The following is a 13,531-nucleotide window of genomic DNA, read 5'->3' as shown; positions in this document are numbered from 1 at the left end:
TCAGATTCATAAAGGTAAGTGGGATATAATGTAACATGGACTTATTAAAAGTAGATCATATCAACCTAACATGCTTTTCCTCTTGAGAAAATCAATATTTTTGTTGATGACCTTGAAACAAAAAAATGTGCTGATGAAATTTGCTGATGATACAAAGTTCAGAGACCTCATCAGGTAGAACTCGACAGCACTGAGACTCACTTCCAGTTTCTGTCTTGTATTTCTAAAGATCGTGCTACAGGGTTTCAGCCAGCCACTGAAGAGGTCATTATGGTTCTTAACCCAGTGTATAGTGTGAGAGCCTTTTTTTAATCTCCTTTCTCTGAGGCATCAGGGATGGCCATGGCTAGAGATAGAATATTGTGGGGGTGGGCCAGGGCTCTGAGTTGGCACCGAAAATTCTCTCTCAGGTGTGTGGCTGGCTGACTCTTGCTTACATACTCAGGGTCTAACTCAGGTGCGGGCAAAATGCAGTAATTCCTAATTTAACACTATAGATGCATTTCTGAAAATGTTTGTGCTAAGCGAAAATGTGCTATCCGGGGTCAATTTTCCCATTAAAAATAATGGAAAAGGTGGGGCTTGCATTTCAGGTTGTGGTGGCAAAGTCAATTTTTTGTTGGTGCTGTGTCGTCAGCGTCAACATTAGATATCTAGCAACACAAGTCGCCGCGGTTTGTTAAAACACAAAGATAAACATGAGTGAGCAGAGAAGCGCTGTGACCATGTGTATTCATTCGCTCATGCGTATTACCACTGTTTTCACCAACTTATACTGCCATGCAAACTAGTCTGCCACTTGATTATTTTCGTGTTATTTCGGGGATGGTCGTGTTATTCGAAAAACATTCCCAAAAAAAAATCATGCTATTGCGAAAACGTGTTAAGCAGGCACGTGTTAAACGAGCAATTACTGTATGGCCCAAGGGCCAGATCCGGCCAGACAAACCACTGGAGCCAGCCAACTCCTGTCCTGCAGCCCTGTGGGAGCCTTCAGCAGGCTCCCTGCCTGCCACTCATAGCAGCTGGCTGCAGGGGCCATGTGCGTTTCTGCATCCCGGATGCCCCTGGGAGGGCTTCACAGCTGCCCCCATCCCAGCACAATTTCACAACTCCCATTGGCTGGAAGACACACACACACACACACGGACCCCCCAGCCAGCTGCTTTGAGTGGCGTGGAGAAGGGGGGCGGCAGGCAGGGAACCTATATGAAGGTCCCATTTGGTTACTGTCCAGGAGCCATTTAAAGTAAGTGCTTCCCAGCCAGAACCTGCACCTGGTACTTCCTTCCACATCCCAAGCACCCACCCCAGGTCATAACCCAAATCCTCTGCACCCTTACTCCTGCACCCATATCCCCTCCTGCATCCCAGTTCCCTACCCAGACCTCCCTTCTGCACCCAACCACCATTCCAGACCCTGCTCCTCTTCCATTAATATAATAGAAGAGTGTAGTCCTGATCACTTAACAAATTCTTGGAGTGCCCTCCCACCATCACAAATTATTGCCCTCCCCTTGCCTAATTGCATGCCATGTGGAGTTTGAGAGAGAGTTTTCCCCAAGACTGTCAGTGACCTTTGTAGTTTTTTGTTTTTCTCTGCAGTATGTAGATGCAAGTATCTAAATATGTCTCATTGAATCATTTCCCTGCTCTTATAGAGTACTCTGTGCCAGTGCACCTTCCTCCCCTCGTTCTCTGCTGGTAGCACACAATAATCTAGTCTCCCATGAGCTATAATACAGGAGACTAGATTTTGGTGATTAGGTTTAATGTGTGTGTGCTGGGTGGTATTGGTGTTCTGGGGTGCAGAGGAGGTCAGACTAAATGATCAAGTGATCCCTTCTGCCGTAAACTCTCTAACTCTTGGAGAAATATTGGTATCTTTAAACTTACTTCGTTTTTCTGACAGCTTTGGGAAAATATGTTTAATATGCCAGTTTTAAAGAATGTTTTCAAATTATGGCCAGGCTATATATGTGTAAGCGGTAACATCATTTGGAAATAGCCTGCAGGAAAATGCTCTCCTAACTATTTAAATGCAGGGTTCGTGCAGTTAACCTTAGTTTACTTTAAAGAAATTAGGCTTTGGAATTCATTGAAATCTAAACATTACACATACAGATGCCACTTTACTGTGATTAAGCATTGACGTGACGACCCTGGTTTTACCAAGGGAAATGACTTGTGATCTTGCTTTCCATTGCTGAAACAAATGATGCCATATTATCCTGTTCATTGCTGTCACTTTAATATGTGTGAAAGTGAACCCACAGACTCTGCTATCTCATATGCCATCGCTGAATATGAATGCGTCAGACCTTTTTGGCAGCACTGTGTTTCCTACCCTTAGAGTTCCTAACTTTTCCAACATTTATTTTCCTTCCTAGAAAGAAGGAAGCAGCTGGCATATTCTTTCCATAAGCTGCAGGCAAGAGGCAACATCTCTTTGTTCCAGCATTTTATGTTAGAAGATAGTCATAATTTAACAATGTTTCCACTAAGTATAATGTGGGGTTTGCTTATTGATATATTGTGTATAACCCAACCTTTACCCTATCACGCTGTTTACTCTTACTGTTTCTACTGTATTCTACTCTTATTTTGGCTTTGGGGATTTTGCTGTGCATACCTTGGTAGGTAAAGATAATTTTGCTTGTGAACTGACAGATTTTTGGTGGGGACTAGCAGCAGTGAAAGTAACTTAAATTTTCTTACAGGTACTGTCCTATTGCAACCTGGGTTCCTGCCAGTTCTTTAAATAGCTCCCTGCTGGTTTTTGCCACAGCTCAGCCAGCTCTTGCCGTAGCTGCGCACAAGAGCGCACCCTCTTACTTTCACCTCTGGGGACCACTTAATTTTTTGTTCTTTGCTACAGTGTCAGAATGAATTGTCAGCTTCATCTGCAGCCTGTAGGTGACTTTTGATAGCTATTGATTTATAGTGTGAATATCATTTTCCAGACCAGAAATGAGGACTGTCAGTGGGGTGCATCTTACACAAAATCCTGCCCCTCTTGACAAGACTCACGTTGCCGTCACTGAGCTATGAGTTGTCCCTATATTTATAGCTCCATGATTCAGTTTGATCTTTTCATAGTCGTATCACAGGTATACCTAAATTCCTTTAAGAGAGAGGGGTCCAGCCCACCTTTGCTTAATTAGGCAGGCTCCTGATGGGCCTCAGGAGCAGAAATCCTAGAAATCTGTTTGCTATGGGAAAATGTGGCAAAATATGAAATTTGCATTTTTAGAAACTCTTCAGATTTTTTTTATGTTGTGTGAAAAAAAAATACATATTAACTAATCACTACATTTTACTGAAAGTGCCAGTGTCATTTATTTGGTGAGTATAACCTTACCCTCTTGTGGTTGATTTTTGTTTGTGCTTTAAATTTACATAGCTAAACACACTCAAGCATACTGCTTCTAGTGTATAGAGGTTACTCAGTGGTATAAAGGGGTTTAGATTTTAATGGCTCTCAAATTTCATTTCATCTTCAAGAGGTGAGTAGTTAAAGTTATGAAAACATGGTGAAAACTTTAAACTTCCCCCTTAAGACCATGTCACTACATCTGGCAAGAGAAACATTTCATGTTAATGGTAATGTGCTTCTCTGTACTGTGTGCAGAGAGACTTTAGATTACGTTTGATGGCAGGCAACTGTAGAACACATGGAAAGCGCTAAGCCCAAACTGAAACAAAAAAAGAGAGGCAGAAACAGCAAGGCCATTGATAATTGTGTACTGTGACTGAACCATTCCAGCATTTTTGTACATTAAAAAAACCAATTTTCTGACTGTATATAATACAGACTGAAGTATCTGGAATATGTAAGAAATACAAATTGCGATTCTATTAATTTTATTATAATGATTGGTGGCACTGGTAGGCTTCAGACTTGCTTAAAATTGTAAATATACCAATAAAACATTGAGTTCAGTTGATACCTATATATATTGTGGCTAGGGAAACTAAAGATTCAAATTCCTTTTTAAATGTGGAAAAACACAGACTTTTTTTTTATCCGAGCATTTTTGGGTGTTTATCAGGGAAATCTAGGTCCATGCTCATGAAGGACACCTGGTTCCTATAAAGGACAGCAAGGAAGTGAGAGAAAGCTGCTTAGAGCCAGAAAGGCTCTCTGACAGAAACCCAGGATACCTGGGGAGATGAAATGGGAAGAAGACTGAAGGCTCCCATGAGGGTTCCCTAGAGAAGAACAAGAATGCGAAACTGATTGAGGTAACACTTGAACATGAGTTCAGATTGGGGCAGAGAATATTCTCATAACTCTGTCAGATAATGTAAAACAAGTATCATTCTGCTATTGGAGTAATAGATTTAGTTTTAATATTGGTTGTATATGTTCTTAGTTATTTTTCATTAACTTTTATTCTTATCGTTAGAATTTGTGGGAGGAAGGAACACTCTTAGCGGCAGCCACAAAGTCATAATTACCGTTTTCACATATTTAAGGGTCACCCAAATGAATAGAGCCATTCACACATCTCAGAGCTATTGTTTCATGCTGAATCTATCCCCACGGAGTATTCTGATTTAGCTGAGAACATCTTATTGAGATCACCGTGTCACTTCACACCTTTCCAAGCCTCGTATGCTATGTATAAATGTGAAGAGCCTCTTCCACATAAGTTAGGCCCCTAATCCATCTGTATTCCCTCTAGCTGAGTAACTATACCTGTCCTCAATGGTGGAGCATCCTGGCAGAGCTGTGACTGTGATATGAAGAAAAGTGCACGTGCACCTTGAAGGACCAAATATGTCTCATGTTTGCATTGAATTTTGTATCTTTTGGTATTAGAGGTACACAAGGATGTCTTCTGGCCGTGGGAATAATCAGCAGTATGGTGCCTTATATGACAACAGTCTCCAGGGGTGACTGAAGACAGTGTCCCAGAAAGAGTACTGAGGAGAAGGATGAAGCAAGTCCAGGGTGGTTTGTAGGGATGTCAACGTTTAATTAACTGATAAGCCTGGGCAGCACACACATGCAGAGCTGTATGGCCAAGCATCTGCCTAGGAGCAAAGAGACACGTCACCACATCCAGGGAGCACCCTGAGGTAAGTGCCACCTGGATCCCACTTCCTACACTTTCTCCCACACCCCAATCCTCTGCCATCCTCTGAGCCGCCTCCCACACCCAAACTCCCTCCAAGAGCCTGTCCCCTGCCTTCCTTTCCCATCCTTGAGCCCCTAAGCACATTCAAACACTGGAGCCCACATTCCAGCCTGAGACTCCCCTACACCTTGAACCCCTCATTTCTGACCCTGCCCAGAAGCCTATGTCCCCTTTCACTCCCAAAGCCCTGCCTCAGTCCAGAGCCCCCATCCTGGAGACTCTTCCTGCACCCTAAACTGCTCATCTCTGGCCACACCCAGGGCCTACACTTCGCCTCCTGCATCAGCCTAGAGCAGGGGTGGGCAATCATTTTTGACCAGGGGCCACTTCAGAAATTCAGAAGAGGCCCCAGGCTGCATCAGAAGAGGCGGGGCCAAGACACTTCCATGCTTCCCCATACACAGACCCTGATTGGGGGTGGGGGAGTGCGTAAAGTCTTCTCCCCCCCCTCCTCCCCCGAGAGAACTGCCAGCTGTTCTGAACAGCTAGTGGTTCCTTCTAGGTACCCGTGCCCCTGGCCGTGGAAGGAGACTTTGACCTTGGGGACAGCAGGGGAGAAACACCCAATCAGGGCCTCTGGAGGGGGAGCACATGAAGTCTTTCACTTCCTGCCCCACCCGGCAAGGGAGCACCATGCTTACAGGCAACCACCAGCTGAGCAGCAGTTGGCAGTTGACTTTTAACTGCTGAACCCCTTGCAGGGCAGGAGGAAACCTCACGTGCTCCCCCTGCCTCCAGGCCAGTCAGCACCGTGCACTCTTTGCAGGGTGAGGGAAGGGCAGGAGGATACTTTGTATGCTTCCCCCATGCCCCAGGCCCTGATTGGCCTGGGGGTGGGGAGAGCGGCAGGGCCTCCGTAGGTCAGATCCAGCCCACGGAGGCCCTTTTGTCCACCTATGGCCTAGAGCACCCTCCCACATCCTGACTCTCTCATTTCTGATCCCATCCCAGAGCCTGCACTCCCAGTCAGAGCCCTCACCCCCTTCTGCACCCCAACCTCCTGCCCCAGCCCAGTAAAAATGAGGGAGAGTGGGTAGGTGAGAGTGAGTGATGGATGAAACTGAAAACGCCATGATCTCAGCTCTCATGGTGGCTTTGTACCTCTCCCATTCTGCAGAGAATCTGGCCAGTCAGAAATTATTGTTGTTCTTCGAGTAGTGACCCCATGGGTGCTCCACTCTAGGTGAAGGGTTGCCCTGAGCCACAGATCAGAGCTTTGTACAGCAGTTTCCCCTGTTGAGCCACGCATGCCCAGGAGGCGTCTCGAGCCCTTCCCGCCTCCTGAAGCGCACAGCTCCACCACCTCCCTTTCAGTTCCTCTTTAACCACCCTCGTCAGCGGATGGAGCAAACTGGAGCTCCCTGTCAAGACTCTCTGACTACTCTCCCTCTAGGTAGTTTAGGCATAGTTGTTTCCCCTGTTATATTCCAAGTTAGCTTTTCCTTGTTTCTTTCTCCCCCCCGCCCCCCTCCCCCAAAAAACCAACAACTAGTAATAGGAAGAATAGACTTAACAAAATCCCCCCTCGGGGGGGGGGTGTTGAATCCACTTCAAACCGGGACTCCAATGAACTGGCGTTCTCCTGGCTGTTCAACACAGGAAAGAAAAAAAAGAGATTAAAAAAAAAAAAAAAAAAAAACCACCCAACACACGGAAACAGATGACAATGACAATAACAGCAAAATAAATAGAACAAGCTCAAGGAGGAGAGAAGCGGCCATATCCGGCTCCTCAGGCTTTAAAAAATGCGATTAATGCCAGCATCCTATGCCGGCTTCAGATGACCATTCAAAGTGCATTCTCTGTTTGGGGGAAACGCACTCTCCCCACAGCTGCACTGATTGCTACAGCTGAGCGGCCCCCAGAGCGCTCCAGGCAGCCGGCATGGCAAGAAAAGCCAACGCTGATTCAAACCATGGTGACGCTTCTAGCCCCGGCGCTGCTTCAAGCCTCAGCGGCGCCGAAAGCCCCAGAACAGCTTAAAGCTGCAGTGCCAATTAAAGCCACGGCACCGCAGCAAAACGAGGTCCAACCTGCTAAGCGGCGGGCACCAGCTACAGCTAAGCAGCATGATGCTGCACTGATGCTGCCAGCACAGCCAGACAAGCAGCCAGATGAGGCTGCTAGGGATCAGCCCCAGCAGGAAACTGACTCACACAGCAGGCATCACTATCCATGCCTGCCTTCTATGTCTTACTCCCCTGGGAGGTCTCCATCAAGGCAATCCCCTCCCAGGTCTATGTCACCTTTATCCTTTCAAGATGCTCCTCTTCCTGAGGATGACCGTCACACGGTCTATTCCTCGCGACATGCATCACCTAGGAAGTCTCGCTCCCATCATTACAAAGCTCCACCACAACAAACCCATAGCACCCATACTGGCCTTACCCACCTTCACCTTATCCACCACAATGGGGACCCTGGGAACACTGGGAGCCATACGGATGCCACTCCCTAGCTCGCTCCACTCCATCCCAAAGAAGGTTGCCTCGGCCACAGCCCCTACCTCCAGCAAGTCTTTCAGAGGAAGAGGTGAAACGAATCTCAGACAATGAATCAGACATTCATTCAATAAATGTCACATACTCTGATGCCCTCGATGCACAACCAGATGATGCCATAGTGCCATCAGACTCTGGAGTAATTGACGATCTAAAACAGTTCCAGGAACTATTCAAGAGAGTAGCGACAAGCCAGAACGTCTCCCTGCAAGAGGTGCAGAAGAAACCATACCAATTGCTAAAAAATCTCCATCCTACACTACATAGCAAGATTGCTCTGCCCATAGACGAGACAATAATGGAGACCTCAGAAGACCTGTGGAAAACACCCACATCCATTCAACCAACTAATAAGAAAATCAACAGAAAGTACTTTGTCCCCTCAAAAGACAATGACTTTCTCTTCACGCACCCACAGCCTAATTCATTAGTCGTAGACTCAGCACAACAACATGCAAATCTCCCACAATACAGGAGGGGCAACGCAGACAAAGACCACAAAAAGTTGGTCTCCTTTGACAAGAAAGTATACTCCTCTTCCACCCTACAACTCAGAATATCGAATTACTCCGATCTCTTAGCAAATCATGACTTTGACAATTACTCGAAACTGGGAGAACTGATGCCACATCTCTCTGAGTCCAAAAGATCCATCTTGAAAGCAATAGTTCATGAGGGCCATATGATCGCCCGCACCACTCTCCAAACCGCAATGGATGTTGCTGACACTGCAGCCCGAATTACAGCTACAGCGGTGGTGCTGTATAGAGCTTCTTGGCTCCAGTCGTCTTGAGTTCCCCGCGAACTCCAGCCCAAAGTGGAAGATTGGCCATTTGACAAGCAAAAGCTATTTGCAGCTACTACAGATGAAATGCTGCATAACAGCAAAAATTCTAAGTCCACATTTCGCACATTGGGCATGTACACGCCGCCCTACAAACGCAGACGATACACCCCATATAACTCATACAACCGATACGGGCGATACAATAGACCACAGAGGCCTTATGAGGACACCAGACCAAGACAATGAGGTCCCAGAAGGTGCCACAACCAGGCCCGCCCACCAACTACCCAACTATCTAAGCAACAAATTTGAAGATTTGGTCAAGGGCCTGCAACACCTCTCTTACGATCTAGCACCAGTTCAACATGGCCATCTATTCACCCACCGTTTGCTACACCATCCCATTTACCTCTATCCCCCCTACCTTTCTCCCTATCCCATCCCTCTTCAGGGACCACTTTAAAAACCCTTCTAAAACAAGAGATCGATCGACTCCTCGTCATCGGAGATATAGAATGGGTACCCCGAGAGTTCCACGGGAGAGGGTTTTACTCGAACTATTTTTTAACCGAGAAACTAACGGGGGGTTGGGGACCTATATTGGACCTCCGCAAACTGAACAAGTTTCTCAAGAAACAGCATTTCAAGATGGTCACTCTCTCCGCAATCATTCCTGCGCTAGATCAAGGGGACTGGTTTGCAGCCCTCGACCTCCAAGATGCCTATTTCCATATAACCATCCACCCCTCCCACAGACGCTACCTATGCTTTGCACTCGGACCAGACCACTTCCAGTACAAGGTTCTCCCTTTCGGTGTCTCATCAGCTCCACGGGTATTTTCGAAGGTACTGGAGGTCGTAGCTGCATATCTCGGATGGCAGAATGTCATCATATTCTCCTATCTGGACGACTGCCTTCTAAAGGCATCCTTGTATGCCGAAACCACCTTTATGATACATACAACCACGGCCCTCCTCAGTCGTGTAGGCCTTCTAATCAACCAAGATAAATCAACTTTGCACCCAGTTCAAGATCTAGAGTTCATTGGTGCATGCCTGGACTCAGTATGCCTGAGCATACCTCATTCAAGATCTAGAGTTCATTGGTGCACGCCTGGACTAGGTATGCCTGAGCATACCTACCTCAACAATGTTTTGCAACTATACAGGAAATTATAAGCAGGATGCTCACAATTCCTACCACCACAATACTTACATGCCTCCGACTAATGGGACACATGCCTTCCACCACCTACATAGTCCACCATGCTCGCCTACACTTTCGATGCTTTCAGCTCTGGGTGGCAACCGTTTACATCCCATCACGACACCCTCGAAACAAAAGGGTTTCTATCCCACCAAATGTGCTCGCATCCTTACGATGGTGGACAGTGCCAAACAATCTTCTGGCAGGGGTTCCATTCCATCAAATTGAACCCAGTATCCAAATCACCACAGATGCTTCCCTGCTTGGCTGGGGGGCACATATGGACGGTCATGAAGTTCAAAGCAGGTGGTCCCCAAACGAGACATTCTTACATATCAATCTCCTCGAATTGAGGGCAGTAAGGAATGCCTGTGCACACTTTGCCTCCGACATCGCCAATCATATAGTCCGCATCCTAACGGACAACATCTGCACGATGTTCTACATAAACAGGGCCGAGCCTGCTCCCGCTCTTTATGCGCGGAGGCTATTCGCCTGTGGAATTCGTGCATCCGCAACCAAGTCACCCTTATAGCATCCTACCTGCCCGGGATGAACAACACCAAAGCAGACTCCCTCAGTCGAAACTTCACCTTAGACCATGAATGGGAGTTACATACGGAGGTCACAAACTCAATTTTCCACCAATGGGGATGGCCATCTATAAAACCTCTTTGCTTCTACCCAGAACACCAAATGTCCACAATTCTGCTCACGTGTGGGACTTGGAAAACACTCTCTGGGGAATGCCTTCCTAATCAAATGGACAGCCCCCCTACACTATGCCTTTTCCCCCCATACTGCTCATCCCAAGAGTTCTACGCAAGATCCTGAGAGACAAAGCCCTAGTCATCCTGATTGCGCCATCATGGTCTCGCCAAACCTGGTACCCATACCTTCATAGGCTAGCGGTCCAGCCTCCCCATCCACTACCATACCGGATAGACCTACTATCTCAGGACGACGACAGGATACTGCATCCACAACTCAGTACCCTGCATCTTCAGGCATGCCTTCTCTCTGGTTCTCAGAGATAGAAGATCGCTGTTCCCAGTGAGTAAAAGACATCCTCCTCCATAGCAGGAGGCAGTCTACTTGGAAAATTTACCAATAGAAATGGACACGATTCTGTCACTGGTGTCAGCAAGTCAAAGTGAAGCCCCCCGTGCCTCTCCACTAAATACCATCCTAGACTACATTCTGGACCTTAAAGCATCAGGACTGTCAATCTCCTCTATAAGAGTACACCTGTCTGCGATAGCTACATTTCATACCTTGGTGGACGGCTTCTCCATTTTTAACCATCCTATCATGAAGAGATTCCTCAAGGGACTCCAGAATGTGTACCCACCATATAAGGCCCCACCCCCTTTGTGGGACCTAAATCTTGTTTTAGACTACCTCACCAGACCTCCTTTTGAGCCATTGGCAACAGTACTACTTCCTTTCCTTTTTATGAAAGTCTGTTTCCTCTTAGCCATCACCTCCGTCAGGAGGGTGAGCGAATTCAGAGCATTAATGTCAGAACCTCCTTACACAGTTTTCACGAAGGATAGGGTCATACTTAGACCCCACCCGACGTTTTTGCCGAAGGTCTGTACAGAATTCCATCTCAACGAACCAATCGTATTACCTACCTTTTTCCCAAAACCGCATTCTTCACAGACAGACTCCAGCCTGCATACTCTGGACATCCGGAGGGCTCTGACCTTCTTCCTAAAAAGAACAAAACCATTTTGTGAATCTGAAAGACTTTTTATCTCCATTGCTGAATGATCCAAAGGGACACCCAATATCATCGCAACGAATCTCAAAGTGGATATTAACATGCATAATTAAGTGCCAGGGCAATAGACTGCTACGGTGCCTATCACGAGCGCATTCCACTCGAGCCATGGCTGCTTCTACAGCCTTTCTGGGCAACGTCCCCCTTAAGAGACATTTACCAGGCAGCAACATGGTCTTCAGATCACACCTTTGCTAAACATTACGCTATCCTTCCACAACTCAAGAATGATTCAGCAGTTGCCACAGCAGTGCTCTCCACCACTGCCAAACACCAACTCCGGCTCCCTCCAGCCATATATTGAATACTGCTTTGTAGGCACCTAGAGTGGAGCACCCACGGGGACACTATTCAAAGAAGAAAAGGGAGTTACTCACCTCGTGCAGTAACGAGTGTTCTTCGAGATGTGTGTCCCCATGGGTGCTCCACGACCCTCCCTGCCTCCCCTCTGCTTGGAGTCAAAATTACTAGGGCGGAGACGAGGAATTGAAAGGGAGGGGGTTGAGCCATGCACTTCAGGAGGCAGGAAGGGCTCGAGACGCCTCCTGGGCATGCGTGGCTCAACGGGGGAAACTGCTGTACAAAGCTCCAATCTGCGGCTCAGGGTGACCCTTCACCTAGAGTGGAGCACCCATGGGGACACACATCTTGAAGAACACTCGTTACTGCACGAGGTGAGTAACTCCCTTTTGTGTAAGAATCCCCAGGCAACATAGGCCCAGCATAGCTCAAAGGAAATGGATGCTCCCCTGGAGAAAGTGGGTATAGCCAGACCATTTGGTGATTCACTGTGTCAGTACAGCCTCTAAGGCAGCTGGCCATACATTAGAGCAACTTAAGGGGCCTCAATCACACTAGTGTACAATTTGGTGTAACAGCGCTTGGCCTATGCCAGGATTGGAGGAACAAGGAGATGGATCAGTGTTATCTTGGCTACATTCTTTCCAAGATCTTTCCAGTGCCAAGTGTTGTTCAGGTGAACCAAATATTCCAGTCACTGGTGTATAGAAATTCTGTTACATTTCTTTTAATCTCTGTACTGGACACTATACCATCTGTGTTAATCTGAGTCATTGCCGCCTTTCTAAATTTGTGAAGCAAGATTACCCTTCAGAGAGAGAGAGAGTGAGTGTAGGAACAAGAGACCACCCACAACCCTTCTTACTCAGTTTCTAACTCCTCTGCTTATTCACACCTTGTCAGACTCTGATGACATAAAATATTCAGATTCACTTCACACTAAAGATTTTTACTCACAGAGCAACTGAATTCAGTATAAAGAGATGGAGTATGCACTAAGCAATACAAATCATAGCTCTTCTAGAGAAACTTTCCAAATCACTAGGTAACTAGACTTAAGACCCAGGACTGTGTAAAGTCTAGTCCACCTCTATTGCTGGCAACACCATTATATAATCCCAAGCATAAATTTATCAAGCCAGTCTAGTTACATAAGTTTAGCCCCATATCTTCCCACTAAATCCCTGCCAGTTTCACAGTTTAGCAAAGGTATTTCTTTGGGAGGAGAATGCACAATAATAGCAGGCCACATCCTCATGTACAACCAAAATACATAGCATGACAATTGAGGTGGTACGCAAAGGTTCTTTGTTACACTATCCTAATCCCAATGTTGCTCTCTTCTTGCTCTTCCTTTATTTTCCTTTTGCTCTTAATCTCCCCAGTATAGCCTAAAGAGTACTCTAAATTAGTCTGGCCTGTAACAGTGCAGGCAAAAATATTAGGCAACAGTGGCATAGGGGAATCCTGGTATGTCTCATTTTTCTTTTCTATGGCAGTCGCAGGTTGACTGTATCACGGATGAACCCTGGGTAGATATTGCTGTCAGGCTGAAGCTTGGGTTATGTGACCCATCTCCCTCCCTGAGCTTCAGAGCTGTAGCTGGAACATGCGCACAGTTGTTTTTAGCAACATAGTTGTCAGACCAAGTCTTTAGTCCTGGGCTCTGAGGCTCACTGCTGCAAGGTTTTGTTGTTGTTGTTTAGAAGTGCCTATGTCAGCTCAACAGCACCATATGGTCACCTTGGTTGATCCTACCTAGGTTGTGTGGATTGGATTTATGGCCAAAGTGGCTACCCTACATCT

At 46.6% G+C, this 13,531-nt stretch overlaps 1 protein-coding gene across 4 annotated transcripts in view; it reads left to right on the top strand.

The window, feature by feature from the left end:
* The window catches only part of CHN1 (chimerin 1), a 178,903-nt gene that overhangs the window by 86,693 nt on the left and 78,679 nt on the right, over positions 1-13,531 (top strand). The window contains exons 1-2 of one of the 4 annotated variants that reach the window (XM_014571728.3): positions 4,080-4,245; positions 4,826-5,085. The exons of the other annotated variants lie outside the window; for them this stretch is intronic. The gene's annotated coding sequence lies outside the window, so the exon portion shown is untranslated. Of the gene's footprint in view, positions 1-4,079; positions 4,246-4,825; positions 5,086-13,531 lie in introns of those variants that run through there. 4 annotated transcript variants of the gene reach the window in all.

This window comes from Pelodiscus sinensis, chromosome 7 (assembly GCF_049634645.1).
Source record: "Pelodiscus sinensis isolate JC-2024 chromosome 7, ASM4963464v1, whole genome shotgun sequence".
Lineage (NCBI taxonomy): Eukaryota > Metazoa > Chordata > Testudines > Trionychidae > Pelodiscus > Pelodiscus sinensis.
Note: the sequence above shows the minus strand (reverse complement) of the source record. Positions and strands in the feature narration are given on the sequence as shown.